Source organism: Peromyscus maniculatus, chromosome 4, assembly GCF_049852395.1.
Source record: "Peromyscus maniculatus bairdii isolate BWxNUB_F1_BW_parent chromosome 4, HU_Pman_BW_mat_3.1, whole genome shotgun sequence".
In the NCBI taxonomy this organism is placed as follows: Eukaryota; Metazoa; Chordata; class Mammalia; order Rodentia; family Cricetidae; genus Peromyscus; species Peromyscus maniculatus.
Window position 1 is genome coordinate 31241691 of NC_134855.1, and position 21478 is coordinate 31263168.

Genomic DNA, 21478 nt, shown 5'->3' on the forward strand with positions numbered 1-21478 from the left:
TCTGTATTTCTCTCTCTCTCTCTCTCTCTCTCTCTCTCTCTCTCTCTCTCTCTCTCTCTCTCTGTGTGTGTGTGTGTGTGTGTGTGTGTGTGTGTGTGTGTGTGTGTGTGTGTAATAATAATTAAAGAAGAAGAGGTCCTGAATTTGAAAGGAGTTGCCAGGATGGTACAAGAGAAGCTGCAGAGGGAAGAGAGGGGTGGGAATGATGTCAATACAGTACTCAGGCATGGATTTGTCAAAAATTACATTACATTTTTAAAAAAGAAAATCCTAGAGTACATACCACATCAAGGGTACAAGCTGGGTTCTTGTTCCTTTAAGATCAGCGCCAAGAGAAGCATGCCTCTCTTTACCATAGGCGCCTGTGTGCATGTGTATGTTGTGAGTGTTGTGAGAGTCACTTCTCTGCCACTCAGAGACAACTTTGGTATCATTCCTTGATTTCCACTTGTCTGAAGTAGGATCTGTTTGATGGTGCTCTGCAGTCACCAGGCTGACAAGGCCTGAGACCTTCCAGAGGGCTTTCCTGGCTCCATGTCCCATCTCACCATAGAAGTTCTGGGGTTACAGCCATAGTCCTCAGCATGTCAGGTTTCTAATGGGTTTTGGGGACACAAACTCAGGTCATCAGACTTGCACAGCAAGTGTACTGGATAAGTTATCTCCCCAGCCCTGGCTCGCCATTTTGAAGGTTCCAATACATAATCAGTTGACCCCACTGTTTTGGGTCTGTGGCAAGAGTCACACGTCAGGAAGAAGTGGTGGCACAAAGCTCCTTAAGTCACAAGCCAAGGATCAAAGTGAGGAAGGGAGAGGTGGAAGAAGAGTGCAAGGTGCCATTATCCTCTTCTTCTAGAAGCACTATTTGGCCAGAACTAATTTCCACTTTTAAAATATGAGCTAGAAAAACTGGTTTTAAACAAGTTGCCCATAGCATCATGACGTACATGCTGGATGTCACAATGCTAGTTGCCTAATGCTGACCAGGTAGGTGAGAACTGCTTTATAAATTCTGATTCTGTCTTTTTTTTTCTTTTAATTCTACTTTAGCATCACTGACAACAAATGGAAACTTTAATTCTCTGGAAGAAAATTCTGGTTCTATTACCTACTTTAGCTTTATCAGTATGAAGGAAGAGTTCCTTTCCTGAGGTTTGGGGTTGGGGAGGGGGTTGTTCCTTCAGTCCAAGATCATGCTTTATTATGAATGGCTGTTTCCTAATCCCCATCATCAGCTCTGATTTCAGGGTTATGCTGTGAGGAAAAGCAGGGCACAGTGGGCTTGTTCTCTTTTTTGCCCCTCATAATGCTTTAAGCTCTTATTTCAGTTTTCCATGAAACATAGACTATGTTCATGATTTCTCATACTCCAAGTCTGGTGATGATTACAGGTGCATCATGCATTTTACATAGAGCATTTATAAATGTATTGTCTTCATATCCCTTTAGAAATTGTAAAATTTGGCCAACATAGCACATTACATGGATGGCAGTCGAATATGAGCTAACATTTCTTCAGCTCACTACAACCATGGGCAGGAAAAAAATTAACCTATCACTGGTTGACTCTGTCCCCAAGACATCTTATATAAACTGCCCTGCCTGGTCAGTTGTAGGTTGTTCTCTCCACTCTGGTAGAGGCAGCTACTCTCCTGGACTCCTCCTTCCCAAATAAATCTTTCTCAAAAGAGTTTTGGGTGTGAAGATCTTCATCCACTGGCATAGAAAAGATCCTTGCTGAGACATCCCTCAGTGGACAGAGCAATGAGGAGCTGAACAGAAGATCCTTGCTGAGACATCCCTCAGTGGACAGAGCAAATGAGCACTGAAAAAGTAACACTTTTCTCTGGCAGAGAACACTACATTTCTGCAGTGGTTTCCTTTTTTGCAGAGTGAAGCAAAAGAAGCAACATCTTGGGACAGAGAAGCAGAGCTCTGCTAAGAAGCCCCCTAAAGTGGGGGCTGAGCAAAGCTCAGCTGTAGCAGCTCTCCAGGAGAGGAGCAAGATTGCTATATCCTGCAGGGAGACAATCCCCCATCACACCAGGTATAGCCTGACTCTTCCAAACAGTCAGGATACCCATCCCTGCTGAAGCAATTCCAGGCCTGACTCTCCCAAACAGTCAGAAAAACTTTCATTCCAGGGTTGAGCTGTCTGTTTGCAGCTCCAGCCGTCAGAGCTGTCCTAAGCAGCTCCAGGTGTCCAGAATACCTCCAGGGCTGAGCTTGAGCAGCTCAAGGTGTCCAGGATACCTTGGCATCCAGAGCTGAGCTGTCTCTTTGCAGCTCCAGCTGTCAGAGCTGTCCTAAGAAGCACAAGGTGTTGCCTGACTCCCCAAGTAGTCAGGGTACCTTTCCCCAGAGTTGCAAAACTCACATTTTGGTCCAAAACCCAGACCAAACCCACAGAGTCGCAACAAATTTACTTACATAGACAAGTGTTAGAAAGAGTTTTAAAAAGATCAATGCCTGGGAGTGGGGAAATGACTCAGCTGATAAAGTGCTTGTCATGCAAACATGAGGACCTGAGTTCAGATCTCTTGTATCCAAGCTAAAAAAAAAGAGAGAGAGAGATACAGCTGTGTGCATTTGGCATTTGTAATCCCAACATTGGAAAAGCAGAAGTAGGCAGATATTTGGAGCTTAATGGCCAGTCAGCCTAGCTGAATCAGTGAGCTTTGGGTTCAATGACAAAATCCTGTCTCAAAAAGCAAGGCAGAGAGTGACTGAGGATGATACCTGGCCTCTGTATGCATGCACCCACACCTATATGTGTATTAACACAAACATGTACACATACCACACACACAAAGATCAACTTTGAAGAGCTTTTTCAGGGTTGTAGCTGTAGACACTCCCAATTCTGATTCTTTGGGAAAAACTAACTTATACCCTTGCTATTCATTGAAAGTGGTATATAAGGCTTTTACATGTTGATGCTCATTTGTAAAAGATAATTCTAACTAACTTGTAATTTTTTTGTTCACTTTAATGTCTATGAACTATTATAGCCCTGTGATAGACAACATAATTTGTTCAGAGACAGTCTGTATGTTTGATCTGATGACCTCCTAACCATCCTATTGTATACAAATAAGATCTACGTTGTCCCTTTGTTAGGGACAAGGACAGAATCTCTAGTTAGTGGAAAAATACAGACCCCCAATAAGACAGGGAACTAGATCATCTTACAGTCAGGTTGCCTAGCAACAGGACATTGAGTCAGAGCCCTTGACCCTTTCACCCTGTAAACATCCTATACAAGCATCCTGTTAGCTTGCCCCACCTTATGCAGATGACAGCTTCTTGCTCCCCCCACCCTGCAGGAACTATATAAACCCTTCTGGAGAAAATAAAGTTGAACCTTGATCAGAATCTAGATTTGGTGTATTTCCTTTGTATCTCCTGTCCCTACATTCCCTTCTTAGGGTGGTCGAGTACCCGTTGTAGCCCTGCAGGCGGTGCATTCCTTGATGAAATAATTTCTTGATGCAGTACTCAGAATCTATCCTCATCATTAAAAAAGTTTTATTATTTTCTTTATGTGTATGTTTTTTGCCTGTGTATCTATTTGTGCATAAGTGCATGCCTGGAACCTGGCACCCTGGGGCCAGGAAAGGGAGTTGGATACTCTGGGCTGGATTTACAGACAATGAGTGGGTACTGGGAATCCAACTTGAGTCATCTGGAAGAGCAATCAGTACTCTTAACCACTGAGCTATCTCTCAGTCCTGTATCCCCATCATTAAGCAGCACAGGGCAGTTTGGGATTATCTCAAAGTTGGGGAGGTCCTGTGGCAAACAACAGAGAGTCCTTCTAGACAAGGGGAAGTCTTGGTTTTCCTTCATGCTACATAAATTTGGGCAGCTTGTATTCCTTGCTTTCAGTTAAGCCATGTTTTTGGATGTGATTTGTGCCCTCCAAAACTCATGTTGAATGTGATCCTCAGTGTTAAAAGGTGGCAGGACTTGAAATAGTTTTGGATCATGAGCACTTTTCTTTTTTACATGTGCGCGCATATGTGTGTGTGTGTGTGTGTGTGTGTGTGTGTGTGTGTGTGTGTGAGAGAGAGAGAGAGAGAGAGAGAGAGAGAGAGAGAGAGAGAGCACAAACTGGAGCATACATCATATGTGGAGGTCAGAGGACAACTTGAGGAGTTAGTTTTCTTCTCCCACCACGTTGGTTCCAGGGATTGAATTTAGGGCACTAGGCTTGGCAACAAGCACCTTTACCTGCTCAGCCATCCCAAAAGCCCCATGAAGAGCATTCTTTTTTTTTTTTTTTCAAAGCTGAGGACCAAACCCAGGGCCTTGTGCTTGCTAGGCGAGTACTCTACCACTGAGCTAAATCCCCAACCCCAAGAAGAGCATTCTTTTTTTTTTTTTTTGATATATATTTTTTATTTTACAATACCATTCAGTTCTACATATCAGCCATGGGTTCCCCTATTCTCCCCCCTCCCACGCCCTCCCCTTACCCCCAGCCCACCCTCCATTCCCACCTCCTCCAGGACAAGTCCTCCCCCGAGGACTGTGATCGACTTGGTAGACTCAGTCCAGGGAGGTCCAGTCCCTTCCTCCCAGACTGAGCCAAGTGTCCCTGCATAAGTTCCTGGTTTCAAACAGCCAACTCATGGAATGAGCACAGGACTTGGTCCCACTGCCTAGATGCCTCCCAAACTGATCAAGCCAATCAACTGTCTCACCTATTCAGAGGGCCTGATCCAGCTGGGAGCCCCTCAGTCTTTGGTTCATAGTTCATGTGTTTCCATTCATTTGGCTATTTTTTTTTTCAATAATTGAGTAAAACTGAAATTTATTATATGCCACAGTCGTCCTAGGGACCTCCATGCTATATATATAGCCTCTATGGTTCTATGGGTTGTGGTCTGATTGTTCATTTTATATCTAGAATCCACCAATGAGTGAGTACATACCATAACTGTCTTTCTGGGTTTGGGTTACCTCACTCAGGATGATTTTTTCTAGTTCCATCCATTTGCCTGCAAATTTCATGCTTTCATTGTTTTTCTCTGCTGAGTAGTACTCCATTGTGTATATGTACCACATTTTTTTCATCCATTCTTCCGTTGATGGGCATCTAGGTTGTTTCCAGGTTCTGGCTATTACAAATAGTGCTGCTATGAACATAGCTGAGCATGTATCTTTATGGTATGTATCAGCATTCTTTGGGTATATGCCCAAGAGTGGGATGGCTGGGTCTTGAGGTAGTTTGATTCCTAATTTTCTGAGAAACCGCCATACTGATTTCCATAGTGGTTGTACAAGTTTACATTCCCACCAACAGTGGAGGAGTGTTCCCTTTGCTCCACATCCTCTCCAACATTGGTTGTCATTGGTGTTTTTGATCTTAGCCATACTAACAGGTGTAAGGTGGTATCTCAGAGTCGTTTTGATTTGCATTTCTCTGATGATTAAGGATGTTGAGCATTTCTTTAAATGTCTTTCAGCCATTTGTAGTTCTTGTTTTGTGAATTCTTTGTTTAGCTCTTTAGCCCATTTTTTAATTGGACTGTTCAGTGCTTTGATGTCTAGTTTCTTGAGTTCTTTATATATTGTGGAGATCAATCCTCTGTCAGATGTGGGGTTGGTGAAGATCTTTTCCCAATCTGTTGGCTGTCTTTTTGTCTTATTGACTGTGTCTTTTGCCCTGCAAAAGCTTCTCAGTTTTGAGAGGTCCCATTTATTAATGGTTGTGCTCAGGGTCTGTGCTGTCGGTGTTTTATTTAGGAAATGGTCTCCAGTGCCAATGCGTTCAAGAGTGCTTCCTATCTTCTTTTCTATTAAGTTTAGTGTAACTGGATTTATGTTTAGGTCTTTGATCCACTTGGACTTGAGTTTTGTGCATGGTGACAGATATGGATCTATTTGTAATCTTTTACATATTGACATCCAGTTATGCCAGCACCATTTGTTGAAGATACTTTCTTTGTTCCATTGTATAGTTTTGGCTCCTTTGTCAAAAACCAGGTGTTCATATGTGCATGGATTAATGTCAGGGTCTTCAATTCGATTCCATTGGTCCGTATGTCGGTTTTTATACCAGTACCAAGCTGTTTTTATTACTATAGCTCTATAGTAGAGTTTGAGGTCCGGGATGGTGATGCCTCCAAGGGTTGCTTTATCGTATAGGATTAAGAAGAGCATTCTTAAAGGGCTATGTTAATTGTCTCTGGAGTGAATGAATTCCCAGTCCTAGAGGCTTGAATCTATCTCTGCAAGAGCAAAACTGGGATGTTGTAAAAACAACTCAAGTTTCTGATGTTTTCACCAATGCCTGCTGTACTTCTGCTTTCCAGCCATTTTAAGATACAGCATGACGCTGTCATTAGAAGCCAAGAACACAGTAATATCATGCCCTTGAACTTCCCAGCCTTTGTAACTGTGATCCAAACCTCCATTTATTTTTTTATAAATCAGCCAATCTCAGGTATTCTCTTACAACAACAGAGAATGTGCCAGGATAAGTTGCTTCATCTACAAATGAGATGGCATGATTAGTGTGAGAAAACTTGAAAAATGTCAAATAGTGGAGGTATGGACTGGGCACTATGGATGTTCTGTCTGATCTAGGACGAGACTTTAAAATAGCTACATCCAACCCGAGGTAACACCATCTAGCACAAGTATTGTAGTAGAGAAACTGCCTAGAATGGTGAGACAAATTATTTCCAAACAAGGACTGTAGGAGCCAGGGCCAAGACTCCACAAGAAAAAAAGCCCACAGAATCAACTAGCAAGGACTCATAGGGCTCACAGAGACTGAACTGACTCAGCATAGCATTTTATGGTTGTGCAGCTTGGTGTTCCTGTGGGACTTCTAACAGTAGGAGCAGGAGCTGTCTGTGACTCTTTTGTCTGCTCTTGGGACCCCTTTCCTCCTATTGAGTTGTCTTGTCCAGCCTTAAAATGAGGGGTTGTGCCTAGTTTTATTATTACTTGATATGTCAATATTTGGTTGATATCTGTCGGAGACCTGTCCTTTTCTGAAGGAAAAGGAAGTAGTGGATCTGGGCAAGAGAGGATAAGGAAATAGTGCTGGGAAAAGAGAAGGGAGAGGAAACAGTGGTCGATATGTAATATATGAAAGAAGAATAAATAAATAAACATTTCCAAACTACAGCAGGCATACGTCTACATATCTATCTGAGGTAGTAGAAGTGTGCAAACTTCAGGGTCTCACTGCATAACCTTATGTGGCATGGAACTCACTATTTAGAACAGCCTGGCCTTGAACAAGTGACAATCCTTCTGCCTCAGCCTCTTCAAGGCTGTCATTACAAACATCTTTCGTGACACCTGGCCCCAATGTAATTTTTCGAACTTGGAATTGAACCCAGGGTCTTGGACATACAGGGCAAATCCTCTACTACTGAATTGTATCCCCATCTCTTCTGCAAACTTATTTTTAATGGCAATGATTCTAAATCTGTTTTTTTTTCTATTGCCTTCATACCTACAGGACAGACAAAATTTCTTTTTAAGATAGATACATCAAAGCAAAAACAATGAATTAATTCAAAGAAAATACTAACAAATAAAGCATGCACAGCACACAGCTGTCACTGACTCTCTGAAGTGGATCCCCAACTAAGAGAAACTTGGAAACATCGTCTTGATCTTTAAGATTCCTTTGTTGTAAAGCCATAAAATTTAAAGGTAAATTTATTTCCTCCAAATGCTGTGAAAAACCCCAAGGAAACAATAATCCTATGTGGTGGAGGCAGGGAGTATTTGCGAACTGTCTCTACTTTCTGATCACTTTTGCTGTAACCTAGAACTGCCATAAAACAGTCTACTTAAAAAACAGAGATAAACAGACAACCGCACAAAGCCTGCACAGACAGCAAAGCATTTCTTATTATACATGCACAGAAGATTTACTAACAAGTCTCTCCTACTGCAAAGAGTTACATGGATAGTAAGATGTGACCTCTGGCCACTCTGAGCTTTGACATCTAATTGGGCAATCTTGCCCACTTCCCCTGTACTGGGGATTGAAACCTGGCCTCTGCACATTTGGAGCCAAGTGATACAGTGGCATTACTGCCTTCCGTTCCCACTCCCTGGCTACACAACCTTAGCTCATTCTCTACAATATAAAAACTGACTTCACCTTTCAGAGATCAAATGGTTTAATTGGTTATTTTATGGAGAGGTTATGTTTACTATTGTATTTTTTTTCTTTTTTGTTTTTTTTGAGACAGGGTTTCTCTATGTAACTGCCCTTGGTTGTCCCAGAACTTACTTTGTAGACCAGGCTGGCCTCAAAACTCACATAGATCCACCTACCTCTGCCTCTACAGTGCTGGGATTAAAGGTGTGCGCCACCAAGCCCAGCATTCTATTGTTATCTTAGTAAGAGTTTCTGTTGTTGTGATGAAATACCATGACCAAAGCACCTCAGAGGTGGGAGAAAGGGTTTACTTTACTTACCCTTCCATATCACAGTCTGTCATTGAAGGAAGCCAAGGCAGGAACTCAGGGCAGAAGCTGGAAGCAGTCACTGAGGCAGAGGCCATGTAGGAATGCTGCTTACTGGCTTGCTCCTCAGACTTGCTTAGCCTGCTTCCTTATAGCACCCAGGATCACCAGCCTAGAGGCAGTACCCTCCCCCCTCACAGTGGACTGGGCCCTCCACACCCATCATTAATCAAGAAAATGCCCCACTTGGGCATGTTCATGTATTTAATGAGGAGACAGAGGTGGCCAGATCTCTACTGGGAGGCCTTGCTGGTCAGAGGTTGCCGTCCATCTACCATGGCCTGGCAGCTCTCTCCAAGCTTGGCAACATGGACAACTCCCTCCTCCCAGAGTCGAGAACAGCACCCTGTTCTCTACCTGACCTTATTTGGAGACTGTCTCTAGGCCTGGATGCCTGACTTACCTCTATCATGACCCTGGACACAGTACCCCGCAGAAGCTTTCCCCCTGCTGTGCATATGGTAATTAGACATTGTGCTAGGAACTCTATCATAGGATCATGCTTTCCCACATGATAACTAAGACTTGTACCAGGAGCTTTATGATAGGAAGATGCTGTTTAATGCAAATTAGGTGATTCCCCAGCTACCATTCCCAGTCCTATATATTCTCTATACTCCGGAGTAAAGCTGAGCTGACTCACTGAAGCTGTCTCCTGGAGAGCTATCTCCATGATGTTTACAGGCCATACAAAGCTCTCTGTCATCACTTCTCCCCCTTGTCCTCATGGACTGGTGGCCAACAGGCTCAAGGAAAAAGGGAACACCCACAGATCTCTGTGAATTAAAGGCCAGCCTGGTCTACAGAGTGAGTTCCAGGGCAGCCAGAGCAAATATTATGATCCTGTTTCAAACAAACAAACAAACAAACAAACAAACAAACAAACCCCCCACAGCCTTGCCTACAGGCCCATATTATGGAGGCATTTTTTCAGATGAGGTTCCCTTCTCTCACATGACTCTATCTTGTCAACTAAAAAAAAAACATAGCCTGAACAATTGTCTTACATACTTTATATATTTATTCTTTTTGTTTTTTTGAGGTAGGGTTTCTCCGTGTAGCCTTGGTGCCTGTCCTGGAACTTGCTTTGTAGACCAGGCTGGCCTCGAACTCACAGAGATCCACCTGCCTCCACCTCCTGAGTGCTGGGATTAAAGGCATGCGCCACCTCACCTGGCTATATATTTATTCTTGTTGATATCGTCTTTGTTAAACTGTGAGTCCTGGAAAGATGGTAGCTGATTTTATTTCTCTCTCTCTCTCTCTCTTTTTTTTTTTTTTTTTGCTGGACAAAATTTGCTGGTACATGGGATGGAGGGATGGCTCAGCAGTTAAGAGCACTGGCTGTTCTTCCAGATTCCCAGCATGCACATGGTGGCTCACAACCATTGGTAACTCTAGTTCCAGGGTGTCAGAACCTTCTTCTAGCCTCCTCAGGTACTTCACTCACATGGCACACACACACACACACACACACACACACACACACACACACACACACAAGCAAAACATCTATACACATAAAAAATAATGGTAATTAAAACTTCCTGCTTTAGGTGACAATTTGTTGTAGAATATTATTTTAAGGTGTGTTGCATTTGTTAATGCTCTGAAACATTTGTTTAATGATGCAAAGATGTGTTGCACTCTTTTATGTTGCCTTTGTTTAACTCTGTGAAACTGCATTACTTTGCCTGTCTAAAACACCTGATGTTCTAGTAAAGGGCTGAATGGTCAATAGTGAGGCAGGAGAAAGGCTAGGTGGGGCTGGCAGGCAGAGAGAATAAATAGAAGGAGAAATCTGGAAGGAAAAGCAGAAGAGCAAGAGGGATCAAGGAGGAGGGCATCAGGAGCCAGCCACCCAACCACACAGCCAGCCACAGAGTAAGAGTGAAAGTAAGATATACAGAAGTAAGAAAAGAAAAAAGCCCAGAGGCAAAAGGTAGCAGGGATAACTTAAAGTTAAGAAAATCTGGCAAGAAAGAAGCCAAGCTAAGACCAGGCATTTATAATTAAGAATAAGCTTCTGCATGTGATTTATGGGAGCTGGGTAGTGGGCCCCCCAAAAGAGCAAAAACAACCAACAACATTTTGGCATTCCAACGTGGAGCTAGAGTAAAAGAAAATCTAACAACAATTATATAACATCATTATACTTTTTTGAAAAAATTATTTTCACTTTTATTATTTCATATATATGGATATTCTGCCTACACGTATGTGCATGCAATGCAGTGGAGGCCATGAAAGGACATTGGATCTCCTAAGGCTGGAGTTGCAGGTGGTTGTGAGTCTTCACATGAGTGCTGGGAATAGAGCTTGGGTTCCTCTAGAAGAGCAACCCATGCTCTTAACCTCTGAGCCATCTCTCCAGTTCCACATCATTGTATTTTTTGAGAAGAGATTTTGATCAAATATCATAAAAATACAAGGAAGGTGCCAGGGTGGCAAATCATAAATACATGAAATGTAGTAATTCAATGTGTGGATCCTCAGTACAGGTTTATCATCTGTGTGCAGAGCCAGCTTCAAAGGCCTTGTGCTTGATTGACATGTCAGCAAGTGAAGTCCAATGGCTCAATGGCGTGTGGGCAGACGAGAAAACTATAATACCTCACCCCTCAGGCTGGTGTAGCACGAAATGTTAGAAGGTCTTATTAATAAAAACAAACCTGGAGCCAGGTGCTGGGGTCAGCACTGGAAGATCAGAGAAGCAGAACAAGCCACAGCCACCTCACCTTGCCAATTCCTCAGCTGATCCTGTTTCCTCAGGCTGGAAGCCTCTGAGTCCTCACCTGAATGAATCTCAGCTGAACTGCTTCTTGAAAGCCTGAAAGCTTAACCAAGCTAGTTCCTGGTTTTCACACCTTATATACCTTTCTGCTTTCTGACATCACTTCCTGAGATTAAAGGCTCTTGTTACCATGCCTTGCTGTTTCCAGTGTGGCCTTGAACTCACAGAGATCCAGGCGGATCTCTGCCTCTGGAATGCTAGGAGTAAAGGCATGTGTACCACCATTTTCTGGCCTCTATATCTAGTGGCTGTTCTGTTCTCTGACCCCAGATAAATTTATTAGAGTGCACAATATTTTGGGGGACACAATACCACCATAGGCTAGTGATCATCTTACTTAGGCCTCTGAGTGCTGGAATGAATGACAGGTGTATACCACCACTCATGGTTGCATTAATTTACCCCACTTTTCATAGGGCATTGCACAAACATACACTTCTGGTGAACCATCCGAAAGACTCAGCATGGAAGATCTCATGTTTCAGGCTTAGTGAAGGCATTAACCATCTCAAGAAGCTATATTTTGTATTTGAAAAGGAATTTGTCTTATCTCCCCCTGACACTCTTCCACTATAGTGTTTACACGTGAACAAGCCCATTGCTAGGATGCTGAGTGATGAGAGACATGTGACCCTGTTGCTCTTCTCACATCAGGCAACACTCAGCAAGCTCTCCGAAGCAGAGCCGCCCCAGTGAGTGGCAGCTAAAGACAGACATATGAGCGAACCCAAGTGAGACTAGAAAAACCACCAGCTAAGCCCAGCCCCAACTGCAAACCCATTAAAGTCCAAGGCAAATAAATTGTGGTGTTAAAACGGTTTGAGCTGGTTTTTCATATAGCAGAAGCCAATGAAGAGGATAATCCTTTGCAGCAAATTTTGGATCATGTTGTATATGCTCTTCTTTTCTTGTTTTTATGTCTAAGTATGCTTCTCTCTCTCTCTCTCTCTCTCTCTCTCTCTCTCTCTCTCTCTCACACACACACACACACACACACACACACACACACACACACACACACAGAGACAGACAGACAGACAGACAGACAGACACCTGTGTGCAGGTGCCCCAGAAGGCCAGAAGAGGGCTTCAGATCTTCTGTGGCTGGAGTTACAGGCAGTTGTGAGCCTCCTGATATGGGATATTATATAGCATCATTGTATTTTTTTTTTTTTGGTTTTTTGATACAGGGTTTCTCTGTGTAGCTTTGCGCCTGTCCTGGAACTCACTTGGTAGCCCAGGCTGGCCTCGAACTCACAGAGATCCGCCTGGCTCTGCCTCCCGAGTGCTGGGATTAAAGGCGTGCACCACCACTGCCCGGCATCATTGTATTTTTTAAAAAATTATTTTAACTTTTATTTTTATTTCATATGTATGGATATCCTGCCTACACGTATGTGTCTACACACCATGTGCATGCAATGCCTGTGGAGGCCATGAAAGGGCATTGGATCTCCTAGGGCTGGAGTTGCAGGTGGTTGTGAGTCTCAACTCTTGACCTCTGGAAGAGCAACAAGCTTTTTCTTAACCTCTGAGCCATCTCTCCATATGCCGTCCATAGGACATATGCTGTCTTATGACTAGGTTTTTTTCATATGGTATTTTTTCAAGTATTTAGTGTTATTCTCTTACTTATCATATGCTTCACTTAATTGAGCACTTACATCTCTTCTGTTTGGTTCCATTTTCCTAGCCCATGGAGCACTGTTGAAACATAAAAGGACTCAGTCAGTGGGCAGAAGACATGATTTTTGTATGCAACTGTATAGTGTTCTACCACATGGAGCTGTGAAACCGTAGCTCCATTCTAAGTTATTGATTCTGTAATAGGGTCGGTGTCTCCATTTCCCACTACAATTAACACAAGCAAGTTCTTTTTACCCAGTGGAGATTGGACCTGTGATTCTGAATTCCAGCCAAGAGACAGGGCTTTTCTAAGCAGTCCTCAAAATTCAGTTCAAGTGGCATCTCCTATGGGACACACTTGCCCCTTTTTGGGGTTTGCATATTCTCTTTGTCTGGTGTCTGATGTAGCAGCACACTGTGTCATAGCACTTAATTTACAAGTCTGCTTCTTCTTAGGGCTTCTGAAAATAGGGGCTCAGCTTCCAGTGTGCCTGAGGCACAATCAGCAACTGGTGCTCATGGCTTAAGTGGCATCAGCCAAAACAGATCATCTTTAGTGGTGGTTGTTTCAAGAACTATACCTTCATTAGGAACAACACATACTCTAGCATTGCAGTAGTATCAGGAGGGAGCATATTTATACCAGAAGAAAAGAATCATAACTAGGAAGCACTATTAAGGAGAGGCCTTAGAAGGCATCGGTTCCTTTTGAAGCTCTGAAAGCACAAGGAAATGAAGAAACTAGAGAAGTAACAGTCGTGGGGTGTGCGGAGAAGGCACACTCCGGCTTACAGTTTGGGACAGCCTCTCTAAAGCCTGAACAGACACTAGCATCAAATAAAGCAGGTTTGCCGCTAATTAGAGTTCTGTTGAGTTTCCCTGTTAAAAGATAAATTCTGTGCTTTTGTAAAAACTGCCATTTTGAGTGTGGAGAGATGACTTAGTGTTTAAGAGCACTGGCTGCTCTTCCAGAGGACTCTGGTTTGATTCTCAGCACTCACATAGTGATTTTCGATTGTCCCAGGAGATCAGACTCCCTCTCCTGGACTCTTCAGGAACCAGACATACATGTGATATATAGACATACGTCCAGACAAAACACCTGTATACATAAAAAAAAATTTAAACTGTTGTTGTGGAATAATATTTTTGTACACTGTGAAGATATGTCACTTGGCTTGGTTTAATAAAAAGCTAAATGGCCAACAGCTGGGCAGGATTTGAGGGGCAGAGAAGACACTGGGAAGAAGAAAGGAAAGACACCAGGGACACAGAGCGTGGTGATATTTTAGTTGTGCTTCAATAAATAAAGCTTGCCTGGAGATCAGAGGGAATAGGAAACCATTTTAAGTAAACAAGAAGTCAGGCCGCACAGGCCCTTAATCATCTCACTTAGCAGGCAGGGTCTCAGTGTGTTCAAGGCCACACTAGGGAATAGAGCCAAGTATGGTGACACACTCCTTTAATCCCAGTACCAACCATAGAGCTCTGGTGGTCTGTGCAAACAGACAGAAAGTGACAGAGTTATATAGGAAGAGGAAGTGAGGTAGCTGATCTAAGATAGTCAATGAGAGGGCAGAACAGCAACACAATAAAGGTGTGGATAGACAGGAAGTAATTCGCATTTGGAAGCTGCAGAGTTGGTGAGATAAGGTTGGCTGGTGACTTTCTCTGATCTCTCTAAGGCTTTAACCCAAATTTCTGGCTCTGTGTTTTTTATTTTAATAAGACCATTTAGAAATTCATCTACAACAGAGCAAGCAGCATGGACATTACAAAATAAAGGTAACTGAGCCCCATAAAAGAACATAGATTAAAATATATGGATTTAATTTAAGTTATAAGAGCTAGTTAGAAACAAGCCTAAGCTATTGGTCAACCTTTCACATTTAATAATAAGTCTCCATGTCATTATTGGGGAGTCAATGGACCCACTGAAAAAGTCCAATTACAAACTGTCCGTTAAGCTGGACATGTTGGCAGGTTCCTGTAATGCCAGCACTTGTGTGTTGGAGGCAGGAGGATCAGAAGTTCAAGACTGTCCTTGGCACTCTAGCAAATCTGAGGCCACCTTGGGATTCCAGAGTTCTTGCCACACCCCATCCCAAAATAAATAAGGAAAAAAGAAAAAGAAAAGAATAGAAACCCACCTGTCATTCTATAAAAAGCACCATGGGAAATGACGATGACGACGACGACGACAATGAGGAGCGAGGACTGTTGAGCGAGGCTGAGACTAACTACTAACGCATACAAGACACCTGAAATTCCAGCGTGGTTTGATTGCTGTAATAAACTCACAAGGTTTTCATGGAGACAAGCAGCCAGGCTGTTATTGAGAGTGTGTCAGTGAAAACTCTAATTAATTAATGTGGCACATTTCCCTCCTTTTAAAGGAGATTGGCTTAAATTCTGACTTCAGTCAAATATAATCACACACACAAGCTTCACAGAGGATTACCACATCTAAACCAACCCACAACAGCTTTGCTGTGCAGTTTTAACCACCAGCGAGGACGTCCATTTTCACGCTCCACCAAGGAAATAGCAGTCATGATGTCAGCTCTGCTAAGCCTCCAGTTCTGGCCACAGAGGTTTAAGTATTCTCGAAGAGTTTAGGGAAACAGTTCCTCCCTTATCTTAGATTCAGGAAAGCAGCCCTCATGTTATCTGATTTATTTATTTACATTTCCTTTTAAAGATTTCATTCCAACAGAGATAAAAACAGGTTGCTCAACCCAGTGCTGGTAAGGGCAAAGCTTTCTGTTCAGTTCCTCTTTGAGGCGCATCTCATCTGTGCCCGCTGGGCTAGAGATGGCGGCAGCAAGGAGAGGCTAGGGCTCCCTTGGCAGTTCTTGAGTGCTGAGAACTGGAAGCCAGGACACCCGCAGGCAGACGCACTGTGAGTAGCTTACCATATATGCATTAAATTCACCAAGGATCACAGTAGCATTCTCAGGAAGCCTGCATGCTGAGTCCATGCATGGCTTCAGGGACCGACCTGACTGGGGGCTTTGAGAGAAAGAAAAAAAAAGACAGACAGACAGATGCACATAGAAGTGCTGGGCTCGGTGGACTAGGACTCTCAGATAGAGAAACGGCAGCAGCCGAAGCACCAGGGAAGCTCAGTGTGCTTATTATATAGAGTTAATAAAGAGGAGGAGCTATTGCATACAGCTGAACAAGGAGGCGGGATTATTATGCACAGATAAACAAGGAGGGTAGGGTTTCCGGTATAGAGCTGGATCAAGGAGATAGGTTTAGCCAAAGTCAGTAGGAGCAGGCTATGTAGGGGAGAAATTCAGGCCGGAAATAACCAGGGAAGAAAGCTATGGTGGACATTTTCTGCAGATACTATCAACACATGGACCAGAGGAAAGCTGTGTTATTTCTTCATGGGTCCGAGGCCTTGGAGTCCTTGGTATGGCTGTGATCATGTCAGCAACACACATTCACCCAGGATCTCACACATCTAGGACTTCCTCAGTTCCTCACCTTTGCTTATGTCTAATTTTTAAAAACTGATTGTTAAATAGCAACATGAAGACATCTCTCTTCTTCTTGCTAAGAACAACCCAGAGTTAGCTCTGGGCATCCATGGTCTCAGTTCCACTACCACAAATAATGGTTACTTTAAGTCTTAGCCCTGCTACTTCTTAGGTGTCAGCCTCAATGGTACCTCTGAAACACGGGAAGAAAACGTGTCTGCCACACAAGGTCATTGAAAACATGAAAAGCAATCATTCATTTAAAGCTTCAAGTATTGTCTATCATTTTTGCTCCATTTCTCTTTTCACATGTCCAAAGTTAAATAAGTTAGCAAAGAGCCAGGTGACATGTCAGACAGAGTCTGGGGGAAGCTTGGGCATTGACAAGTTGTGCCAACTGAAGCTTATACCGAGTATCTAAGGGCCACTCAGCCTTACATGAGCCAAGGTTACTGAACAAAAAGGGCCTCTGAACATAACTGAATGAGAAAGTAAAAATATTTGGGCTGGAAATGTCACTCAATGCTAGAAAGAGTATGTATAAGACCCTGGGTTTGATCCCAACACTGAAAAAAAGTCAAAATATTAATATTCCCAATATCTGAATGTGCAAGGGCAATAAATGTTTGTGAAATCATCAGTAGCTTAGGATACTAAAGATGTAATAGCCCCATAACAGTATTTACTGGGCTTATAATATCACTTTAGCATTATTTTCTGATTATAACTGGAAGTTTTCTAGCTTACATAAATGAAGAGGTCTAAGCTGGAATAAAGGAGTTTTTAATTTTATCACAAGCGAGGTAAATTAAAATTATGTTTTATCAGGAAAAAAAGTGCAATGCAGAAGAGAGGCAAGGACTTGAACTCTTGGACTTTAATGCAAGAAGTGAGTGTGCACAGTAGTAATTGAAGTTGGTGACATACACATTTAGCAAAAACTGCAAATACTTCCATAAAGTAGGAAAGATTTCCCATGACGGGATTTCTGCTTAAAGTTATGTTTCTTCATCTCTTAATCCAAGAAGCAACTAGCGATCATCTTCTCTGTGCCAACCACAGAATTGCAGAACCAGAGGCAACTGTAGTATTATAAAATACTACTATTCTAGCTGGGTAGTGGTGGCATATGCCTTTATTCCCAGCACTCGGGAGGCAGAGCCAGGCAGATCTATATGAGTTTGAGGCTAGCCTGGGCTACAGAGTGTGTTCCAGGAAAGGCACAAAGCTACACAGAGAAGCCCTGTCTCAAAAACAAAAACAAAAACAAAACCCAAAAAAACACACACACACCCAAAAAAAACCCTACCATTCTGCTCCTATGTACTGAGTCCCCAAGTCTGTATGTGTATGAACCACAGCAAGTCTTTATGTTTAAGAACCATGAGTAGTCCATTAGAAGTGTATACTCTGTGTATTTACCATCGAAATTCTAATACATGAGAATGGGGGAATAACTTGTATTTTCATGAAGCATTCCAGATGATCCAAGTGCAGGTGGAATATGAATCACACTGAAATGTATGGTTTTCTTTTTTTCTTTCTTTCTTTTTAAAGATTTATTTATTTATCTATTTATGTATGTATGTATATATGTATGTATGTATGTATACAGTATTCTGTCTGCCTGTATGCAGGCCAGAAGAGGGCACCAGCTCTCACTACAGATGGTTGTGAGCTACCATGTGGTTGTTGGGAATTGAACTCAGGACCTCTGGAAGAGCAGCCAGAGCTCTTAACCACTGAGCCATCTCTCCAGCCCCAAAATGTGTGATTGCTATAGCTAGAATCTATAAGCTCCTTGGAAAGATGAAATGCATGAGGTTTCACACACACATACACACACACACAGAGAGAGAGAGAGAGAGAGAGAGAGAGAGAGAGAGAGAGAGAGAGAGAAACACCTCAACAACACACTGTCCTCAAGGATAGTGTGACGTACTACGTTGCTTTACATTAGGAAAGGTAAGAGGACATAAGGAGGAACTTCCAGACTAGCCATCTGTGAAGCACATGGTGAGCAGAAGCCTGCAGACTTGCTAAGGACACTGTCACATCTGGAAGAAAGAGTTAGGGAGGAGAGGAGACAGCACTTAATGCAATGCCTTGAATCTGGTAGAGCTGAGCTCTGATTCACAGGAACTGAGGGAAGCAACTGGTTTGATGTTCTAGAGCCTCCATGTGGAATGTTCCAGAGAAGAGATTCAGGACATGAAGCTGTTGCCACAGTTTAGATCAAGGCAGGGTGGCCTCCAACACATGAGAAAATAAGAAAGAAAGGGATGTCCATGGAGCAGAACTGCAGGGTGAGAACTTGGTTAACGGGAGGTCAGTCACGATTTTTCCAGACTGGGAAAAGTCACAGGTTAGTGTTGATGCCAGGACCTTCAGTGGTGACAGGATGAGGATGTAGAGTGACAGATGGGATAAAGGATGCTGTGGCAGAGTGTGCTTGTTTGGATTGCAAACAAACCTGGCTTTTTCTAGAAGCTGTGATCAGAGGTAAGTAGGGCCACAGTCGGGGCCAAGCAGTGTTTGTGAATGAACTGGAAGCCCAACCAGAACCAAGAGCTAAAAAAGTGCTAGAACAAAATCCTGATTTGATGTTGACTGTCCTGTGCAAACGCTCTTTGCATGCTTCCTGTTGAGGGAGAGGCCCCTTGGAGGGGGACTTGCAAGAAGCAAGGGGAAGCAATGCAGAGAAGAAATGGAATGTTGAGCGCCAGCCTCGGAGCAGCCACCTTCAGACAGCCAGGAGAGAAACAGCCCAGCAAAGGGAACTGCGCTTCTGTGGTTGGAGGAAAGGCCTCTGGTGTGGTAATGGCCTTTTTGCCTGCTTGGTAAATGCCTTAGAGCAGGGATAACGAGAAGGGTGAACGACGCGACTTCTTTGCACCACTGACCAGTTGCTTCAGAAGCACTGAGAACATGGACTCCCAGTGAAACATCTTCTGGAAGGCAGAGGTCAGCATTATGCATCATTTCCTCATCTGCAAATTAGGACTAAAATAACTCACAGATATCACGAGCAAACCACTTCGCTTCCTGCCTGGCCCACTTAGCGCTCAGGGCCTAGGGTTTTCTTGGGCAAAGCAGTCACTCCTTTCCATGCTTTGGATTTTTCTGACACTTTGTCAGGATTCCAGTTACTGTCGACTTAATTTGGAAATATTCTCCCACATCACATTATGTCCTTTGAATCTGGACCCACTCTTGCTGGGCACAGTGTGCTCGCTCCAGGCCTGGGAGCGCTTAGTAACTGATCTGGCTCTTTCCACTTGCTGAGTCTAGGACTCAGTGATTTGTAGCAGTTACAAGCATTCCTCACTAACACCTTCGGAAGTTAGCACGACTATTGCCTTCATTTTACACACAAGGAAACTGAGACGGAGAAAACTTTAACAGCTGAGGCCACCTTACTAACTGCTTTGTTCTTGCATCAAAAGGCTTTCCAGGGGTGGAGTGTGCAATCCTGACACGGAGGAGGCAGAAGCAGGTAGTTGAGGCAAGTCTGGACGACTCAGCAAGTTACAGGCCATCTAGGGCTGTATCGTGTACCCAACAAGTCCCTGATTCCCCCCCATACATACACTCTCCCAAAGAACCCAGTCTTTTTAGCCAGGTCTTCTCTAATTCCTATTTCCTCATTCTACGCCTTCTACTTGACTCCCTGCTTAGGACACCATAGCCATCCATCACACTTGAATTTTATGACAGCTTCAGGCAAGTGAGAAAAGGTAAACCTGGACCTTTAAAGTCCCCACCTTTAAGAGTGTTTGGCTGGCCCATGGCCACTCCGAAGTAGAGGCACTTCCATGTCGTTGTTCTTGAAGCTGTGGTGACTGTGGGATCAGAATCTTTGAGTGTGAGAAATTTTACAGATAGCCACAATGGCTGAAAATGGACATAATGAAAAAAAAAAGGGCTGCTCTGGAGGCCAATATCTGTCATCAAATTGGGCATTATTTTGGAGACTTCAATTTGCCACAAGACAAGTTTTTAAAGGAACAGATCAAATTGGATGAAGGCTGGGTATCTTTGGACATAATGATAAAATTCAACAGGCTAAGCCAGCTGACAGCAGATGTCAACGTAATTGCACAGGCACTGAGCAAAACTAAGGCAAAACTCATGGAAGTGAGTGCAGACAAAAGTAAAATCAGAAGATCTCCAAGAAGACCCCCTCCTAAAGTAACAGAGGAGCACAAGAATGATGTGAAAACCAGATCTGTTTATATTAAAGGCTTCCCAACTGATGCAACTGTTGATAATAAAGGTCAAATACTGAATATTCAGATGTGAAGAACATTGCCCAAAACATTGAAGGGGTTAATATTTGCTGTGTTTAATAGTATTCAGTCTGCAAAGAAGTTTGTGGAGACCCTTGGCCAGAAGTACAAAGACAGAAGCCTGCTAACACTCTTTAAGAAAGATTACTGTGCAAACAAAACAAAACAAAACACACACACACACACACAAAAGCAAAACAAGAACATGAAGGGAGACACGGGTCAGGAAGTACCCAAACAAGACCTCTAGAAGGAAGGGTGGGATGCTTACTTAAGTTTTTGGGTGACTTGGAAGACCAGGCCTGTAGAGAAGATTTACACATCCTTTTCTCAAATCACAGTGAAATAAAATGGATTGACTTGGTCAGAGGAGCAAGAGAGGGAATAATTTTCTTTAAAGGAAAAGCTAAGGAAGCACTTGAGAAAGCTGGAAGCGCAAGTAAGGGTTAACCTACAGTCAAGGCACAAAAAGGTGACTTGGAAAGTGCTAGAAGGACATATGGAAAAAGAAGCAATGAAAAAAAAACCTTGGAGGATGAGCAGGAATCCCTAAACAAATGGAAGTCAACAGGAGGCCGCAGCTTTAAAGGAAGGGAAACAGAGTTGCCTGTGCTGGGACACCCAAAGGAAGAGGACAGCTTCAGGAGAGGATAAGAGTCGGTGATGGTGATGATTGACGTGGTTCAGGACCAATGAAAAGAGCCGGAGACGGAAGAGACAGAGAAGAACCTGCATCAAAACACAGAATAAGACAGAATGGTGCTAGAGGCAAGTAG

At 43.2% G+C, this 21478-nt stretch overlaps 1 pseudogene; it reads left to right on the forward strand.

The window, feature by feature from the left end:
- Positions 1-20272: 20272 nt before the first annotated feature.
- LOC121828630 (lupus La protein homolog pseudogene) lies at positions 20273-21478 on the forward strand (annotated as a pseudogene).